Here is a 7,500-nt window from a genome sequence, read left to right on the forward strand (position 1 = left end):
GTGTGTGTGTGTGTGTGTGTGTGTGTGTGTATCTGTGTGCGTGTATGTATATATATATATATATTTTTTTTTGTGTGTGTGTGTGTACACATATGCACACACACACACACATATGGATGTACATACATACATACATATATCTACATATACAAATATATAATTATATACATATATGTATATATATCATCATCATTTTGGGGCTAACGCCGGCAGGGGCGCATAGCCGCATCCACCTTTTGTTTCCACCTGCGAGGGTCCCTCATGGCGAGCCGCCAAGCAGGGGCCCGGCCCATCTCTAGTTCCTCACGACCGGTTTGATCGATCTGCCCAAGCCACGACCTTCTCGGTCTCCATCCAGGTTTGTCTCGGACAGAGACAACCTGATGGGCAGGATCATCCTGTGGGAGTCGAGCCAAGTGGCCATATAGACTGAGTTGGCGATCACGGATTGTGCAAGTAACAGGTCCTGTACCGGTCTCACGGTGTAGCCGTTGGTTGGACACATGGTCCTGCCAACTGTACCTCATGATCCGGCGCAAGGATCTGTTACAAAAGGCATCAAGACGAGATTCCAGAGCACAAGATAGCGTCCAAGTTTCACTACCATATAGTAAAACTGGCAGTATCAGGGCCTTGAAAACATGTAACTTGGTCCTTCTGCACAGGAAATGACATCTCCAAATACTCTTGTCGAGAGATTTCATGACCCCTGCTGCCAGGCCAATCCGTCTACTGACTTCTTGGTCTGACAGCCCAGAGTCGTGAACTGCACTACCGAGGTATATAAAGCTCTTTGTGACTTCGATGTTTTCACCGCAAGCACGAACCGACTGGACAGGGTCTCTTAGCAGGCCCCCAAGATCCTGGATCTTGGTCTTGGTCCAGGAGACCTCTAGCCCCAGGAGCTTCGCTTCATTGCTAAATGCATCAAGAGCCGCCACTAGGGTTTCCAGAGATTCAGAGAGCACGGCAACATCATCAGCAAAGTCAAGGTCTGTAACCTTGATATTGCCCAGAGTTGCTCCACAGTGACTTTGGACAGAAGCTCTACCCAGTATCCAATCCATGCAAGTGTTGAAAAGTGTTGGTGCAAGAACACAGCCTTGCCTCACACCTGAACTAACAGGGAAGAAGCTCGACAGGCCCCCACCACACTTTACAGCACTTTCAGTGCCTGTATACAGGTTTGCTATTAGTCCAATAATCCTTATTGGAATTCCTCTTAGTCTCAGGATCTCCTAGGGAGATTCCCGATGCACCGTGTCAAACGCCTTCTTGAGATCGATGTAGGCTGCGAGCAGCCCACGTCCGAACTCACGACGGCGCTCTATAATGATTCGAAGCGCCAGGATGCGGTCTATTGTGGACTTACCAGGAGTGAATCCAGATTGCTCCGGCCTTTGGTGCCTCAACAGGTGGTCCCTGATACGTCTCAGTAAGATGTGCGCGAGTACCTTGCCTGGTACACCGAGTAGTGTAATGCCTCGGTGATTGCTGCAGTCCCACCGATCCATATTCCCCTTCCAGAGAGGGATGACCACACCCCTCAGCAGGTCAGGGGGAAAGGTACCAGTCTTCCTGATGGCAGACAGGACTGCATGCAAGCCCCTTTCCATAGGTTCTCCACCAGCCTTTAACAATCCGGCTGGGATGCCACAAACACCTGCTGCTTTACCACTCTTCAGCTTGGAAATCGCCCCCCTGATTTCGGTCAGGGAGGGTGGATCCTCGCTGATGGAGGGGTCTGGCAGAGGAGTCTCAACATTACCCGCATCCATGTTAACTGTTGGTGGATCAACCTTATACAACTGCTCAAAATACTCAGCCCAACGCACACGCACCCCATCAGGGTCTGAGATTATCTGGCCACTTGCTGAGTGGACTGCAGGTGTCTGTGAGGAGGGCTTGGAGTTCAGCTTTCTCAGAGCTTGGTAGGCAGGACGAAGGTCATTTACTAAGAAATGGCTTTTGACCTCCTCTGTAAGACTACTGATAAACTGTTCCTTAGCCCTTCTCAACAGTGACCTAGTCCTGCGCATCAGAGAGCGGTGCAAATTGCGATCCCCTGTCAATCGAGCCGCACGACAAGCATCTGTGGCTTCCAGTGTCTCCTGCGAGATGATATTCTGTCTTGTTCTTGGGCGTTCACCAATGGATTCCTGAGCTGCATCAAGTGTTTCACGCTTGAAGGTATCCCACATAAGAACAGGGTCTGACAGGCCCTCGAGTGCTGTGAGACGACCAGAGATAGCCTCGGCAAACCCCCGGGTACACTCGTCCAAATAAAACACCCTAGAGTGTTCATTTCGGCGACGGGGGGGTTCTAAAGTGGACCCGGAGAGTAGCCACAACTAATCTATGATCAGTTCCACAGAACTCAGTGCTTCGATACACCCTGCAGTTCTGGAGGATCCTCCACCTAGTGCTAACGAGGATGTGGTCGATCTCCTTGGCCACTCTACCGTACCGCTGTACCAAGTCCAACGATGCGGGTCAGAACGCTGATACCAGGAGCCAGAAATCCTCAATTTCTGGGACCTAGCAAAGTCACGGAAAAGGAGGCTATTCTCGCTGCCAGCATCAGCTCCTGAGCCTTGAGGACCAACAGACATCTCGTACCCAGCTCGATCACAGCCGGATACCGCATTGAAGTCGCCCAGAACAATACGAATATCTCACCGAGGACATCTGTCTGCCACAGATGCAAGTTTGGCGTAAAACATCTCTTTCACCTCAAGTTTATATACATCCGTAGGAGCGTATACAGCAACAAGAGACATGAAACCAAATGAAAGCTTCAACTCAATACCATGATATGCTTATCAACTGGAGTGACCTCAACTACCGAGGGTTGAAGTCTGCTGGAGATGGCTATGGCTACTCCCTGGAGATGGTGGCCATCGCTGCAGCCCGACCAGTAGTCGTGCCACTGCCTGGACTTCTCACCTCCGAGAGAGCAGCCACCTCAACTCTCAGCTGCTTCAATTCCCTCGATAGTAGTGGTAGCCGATCGTCCTGTCACAAGGAACGGACGTTCCAAGCCCCCACCCTGACAGTCACTCCTGGTGGGCGCCACCTCTGCCACCCCTACCGACGCCGCCCCATATAAAGGAGGTTGGCTGGCTGCAGGCCCCATAGTCTGCCTGCAGGGCTCCCTGGGGCATTCCCCCACAAGCATCACGCCAGGTTGGCGGCCGCTGGGACCCAGCTGAGATGGGGGTAACCCCCCCTCCCCACCCGAGTCCCAGCGGTCGCCAACCCTGAGGGACCCACAGCCCTCCGTACTTGCTGGGTGGGAGGGACTTTAGCCCTCCCCCCAGCACCAACAACTACACGGTTTGTTGCCAGTGGTTATCTCGGGGGGGCCGACTGGCAAGGCCTGCCTCCCCACAGCCGCCCATTAACCCCAGGGGGTGCGGGGGCAGGAGTTAGTATGAAGCCAGGGCGTATCCACATGCCGGCGGGCCATAGCTCTGTACCTTGAGGGCCTTCTGTTGCTCGAAGAGCCTCCACAGTTTAGCCTAGGACCGCATTTATATATATATATATATATATATATATAAATGTGTGTGAGTGTGAATATATATTCATATACATACATACATACATACATATGTATATATATATACATACATATGTTTATACGCATATGTATATTTGTGTGTATGTATGTATGTATGTACATGCGCACACACACACACACAGACACTAAATATGACAAAATACATTCTTGGAGTACAGTAGGAATCAATTCGTAATAAATCTCCCTTTCTCTCGTTCTTCATGGCGCAGTAAGACATTACTTTGATATATTTTTATGTTGAATCTCCATAGAGCTGTTGAAAACGTATCACTTACAATGGCTGAACCTTATCAACGTCTTATCGCTGGTCAATGTCATCAATCATCTATCAGCTACGTAAGGAATTTCAGCGGCGTGTAAATGACCTTCCATTCACTATTCGTGCGGAAGACAGTGGCAGCGTCGCGGTTGAAGTATCTTTCCAATATTTCCTTATGGCCACATCTACTTTCTTTGCAACCCTTTTTTTTTTTTTACTTAAATATCGTATTGAAACAGACAAAAATAGTTTATGAATATATATGCTGACAAGCAAGCAATTATATTACACTAATTGCGAAGACAGATTACAGCAGGGATAGAGTGATGGCAAACAAGAGGTTTCAGTGGAGAATTGAATAAAGGGAGAGTCATAAAACGTATTTTAATATTAAAATATTATTACCGTTTTAACAATAATATGAATTAGATTTCTATGAATCTTGAAAATGAGCATAAAGCATTGGTAACCCTAGTTATTCTCAGGGTACTGAAATGTAATGAAAATTCTGATGCTTATCACAAAAGCTATTAATCAGGGAAAGTGCAAGGAATTATCACGTCTGTGTGAGTTTCTGCTATCTGAGAAAAATTTTTAAGGAGTGCGTCATGGCTTAAGATTTTTTTGATAAGGATATTTTGTCAGTATTTTACACTTGGAAAAATAAAAAAAATCTTTGTAACGCAACGATCAAGCTTAACAATGTTCAATTCTACTTTTTAATCCGGAGAGTTAAATTTGAATTCAGCTCAATGTACATTTACAACGCCAAATATTTTCAGTTTAACCGAGAATCAGCAGTGAATAATGAGTAATGTTATCTAATCAATAAAGACATCTAATTTTAGAAGGCAGGTTTTCCTGTTATTAATAACTACCTGAAATTATGCCAAACTCAAATTTGTCATTCCATTACATCCGATTTGTTTCTGCTTCTGTATTACCTTTAAATATTATTTATAACAAGCTCAGCAAAACGATGATAATATTTGTGATGGCGGCGGCCGTGTGATAATGATAATTATATTGATAAATATACTATTACAGCTACTATTACTACAACCATTTCTACTACTACTACTACTACTACTGCTCCTACTATCGCTGCTGCTGCTACTCCTCCTCCTCTGGCTACTACTACTACTAATAATAAAACTGACACGGCATTTACTGCTACGGCTGATAATACTGTTGCTACTGCTTCTACCACCTCCTTCACTGCTACGGCTACTAATGTTATTATTATTATTCATATTTTGCTGCTGCTATTACTACTATTGCTACTTCTACTACTACAACTACCATTGCTACTAGTACAACTACTACTACGACTACTATTACTATTACTACTACCATTGTTATAACTATTACTACTGCTACTACTTCTGCTACTATTATTAATAGTGCTATCATTACTGGTACTACTACTGCTGCTACTACATCCACCCCTGCTTCAGCGGCTACTATTTCTGCTACAAGTGATCGCATAGCTGCGACTACTACAACTATCACTACCACCACCACTACTACTACGACTACTACTACTACTACTATTAATACCACCACCACTTCTACTACTATTATTACTACAGCTTCTGTTATTTTATCTAAGACAACAACTTACTGCTATTACTACTTCTACTACTACTGTTACAACTACTGATGACAATGGATATGACGATAAAACCATTCATAACTACGAAAGTAAAGCGACAACATGATAAGTAATTAAATATTCATAATATCAACAACTATTACCACTCTATCGACAATAACGATAAGAAAACGACAATAAAATACACATACACACACACACACACACACGCACACACACACACACACACACACACACATACACACACACACACACACACACGAGCGCGCGCATTATGGCGATAAGTAATACATTATTCCCTCTAACAGAAGGGTTATAGATTTAATTTAAGCAGTGAGATCGTTGCAACATCAGGAATTACATATATGATAGTTTTGCACATTCATTAAATCTTGTCAAAAAAAGGTAAAAACAAAATGATGATGATAATGATAAATCAGAGAGAACAAACAGAACTGAATTAATTGAAGGTCAAGTGAGTGATTTCTAAATATATCAGATGTTTATGTCATAAGAGATAAAAAAGTGAGTGTTACAGACGCGTCCATGAATGGGTTTGTGTAATAAAGCTGCAGACTTTCGGTTCATTTCGCTCGGGGCATGAAAACATCATTCCGCAACGATTTGATGTATTTTAGAGTATAGATAATAATCTTCAAATACTTCCAAATTATCTGAAAAGGGGGATTTAGCTTTGATTACATTCGGAAAGACAACTGATGTCAAATTCTACCGGGATTTATTACTTTTGCCAGTAGGGTTAGGCTAAAGGGATTCTGAACTATTGGAAATCCTCAAAAGATATGGGTCTGCTACTAGTAAGAAATTCAAAAGCTTATGAAAATGTTGCTCGAGTTATATATTTTGAAAATAGGTTTTCTTTTCGTTCCTCTCTCTCCTTCTCTCTATCTCTATCTATCTATCTCTACATACCTAAACCCACTCATCCACACACACAATACACACACACACACACACACACACACACACACACACACACACACACACACACACACACACACACACACACACGCGCATATACATGACTATGGATTTTGAGAGCTGTTAGAGATTTGTATCTCCATATCATTTCGATTCCATTCGTGACATGATGGAATGTATCATCAAAATACCGAAAGCAATATGTTGCAGCAGAGGCCTTCAACTTGATCGCCTTTCATCTAGGTCCTGTTTTAAGATAAGATAGATGTTGAGATGCATAGCAATGAAAAGCTGATTTCAAATTTTAAATGCACAATCAACAATGGCACAAAAAACAACAACTCAACCTCCTAAATAGTCCATAAGAAGCACAATCTCTGTATATTTATTAAAAGTTAACTTATAAATATTATAACTAAAAAGTAAATCGATAAGAAAAACCGATAACATGCCAAACTGATAACCTCCATTTTAGCTGTTATCTCATCTGCTTGGGACCTTCGATACCTCACACGGCGTCAGTACCTCGGCCGATACAGAACAGCAACGGACTCAAGCTCGAGGCGTGAGGCGCAGGGGGCCCTTTACCCTGAGGTGAAGAAGGGGTTACTCAACTCGGAGTTCCAAAGGACCAAGATACATTTCTTGGACACTTTACAGGAGAAGATACGTTCCTGATCGACGTGGGATTCTGGGGATAGTGATTAAGCTTCAGGTGGGTAACATGCTCTTGTGAAATGTGACCTCAAGTATAAAGAAAGAATGGGAAAAAACGGTATTGGAATTCTGTACCAATATTTATGTGTATTTCGCATGCACATAAACATATACAAGCAAAGATAGACACACAAAGAGTAACTTACATTAAAATCATTCCCATTAGAAACTACATTATAATGCCGAGAAAAATGATATAGGAAAAGAAGAAAATAATACCAACACGAAGGATACAATTATTGAAATAGTAACTAATTGATAAGCCATAATGACTTAATGAGCAAACTAAAGCAGAAAGCTATAAGACCTAACCGCTCCCTGAACCATGGCCAACCCACCCATAAATATCATTCACAAAGAGCCATTAACCTTTCTACGTCATCC

At 43.5% G+C, this 7,500-nt stretch overlaps 1 protein-coding gene across 1 annotated transcript in view; it reads left to right on the forward strand.

The window, feature by feature from the left end:
* Nucleotides 1–6,925: 6,925 nt before the first annotated feature.
* LOC125036576 (membrane progestin receptor gamma-like) overlaps nt 6,926–7,500 on the forward strand; it is a 5,147-nt gene continuing 4,572 nt past the window's right edge. Inside the window, exon 1 of the mRNA XM_047629288.1 lies at nt 6,926–7,114. The gene's annotated coding sequence lies outside the window, so the exon portion shown is untranslated. The remainder of the gene's footprint in view (nt 7,115–7,500) is intronic.

The sequence above is a fragment of the Penaeus chinensis genome, chromosome 21 (genome assembly GCF_019202785.1).
Source record: "Penaeus chinensis breed Huanghai No. 1 chromosome 21, ASM1920278v2, whole genome shotgun sequence".
NCBI classification, from domain to species: Eukaryota; Metazoa; Arthropoda; class Malacostraca; order Decapoda; family Penaeidae; genus Penaeus; species Penaeus chinensis.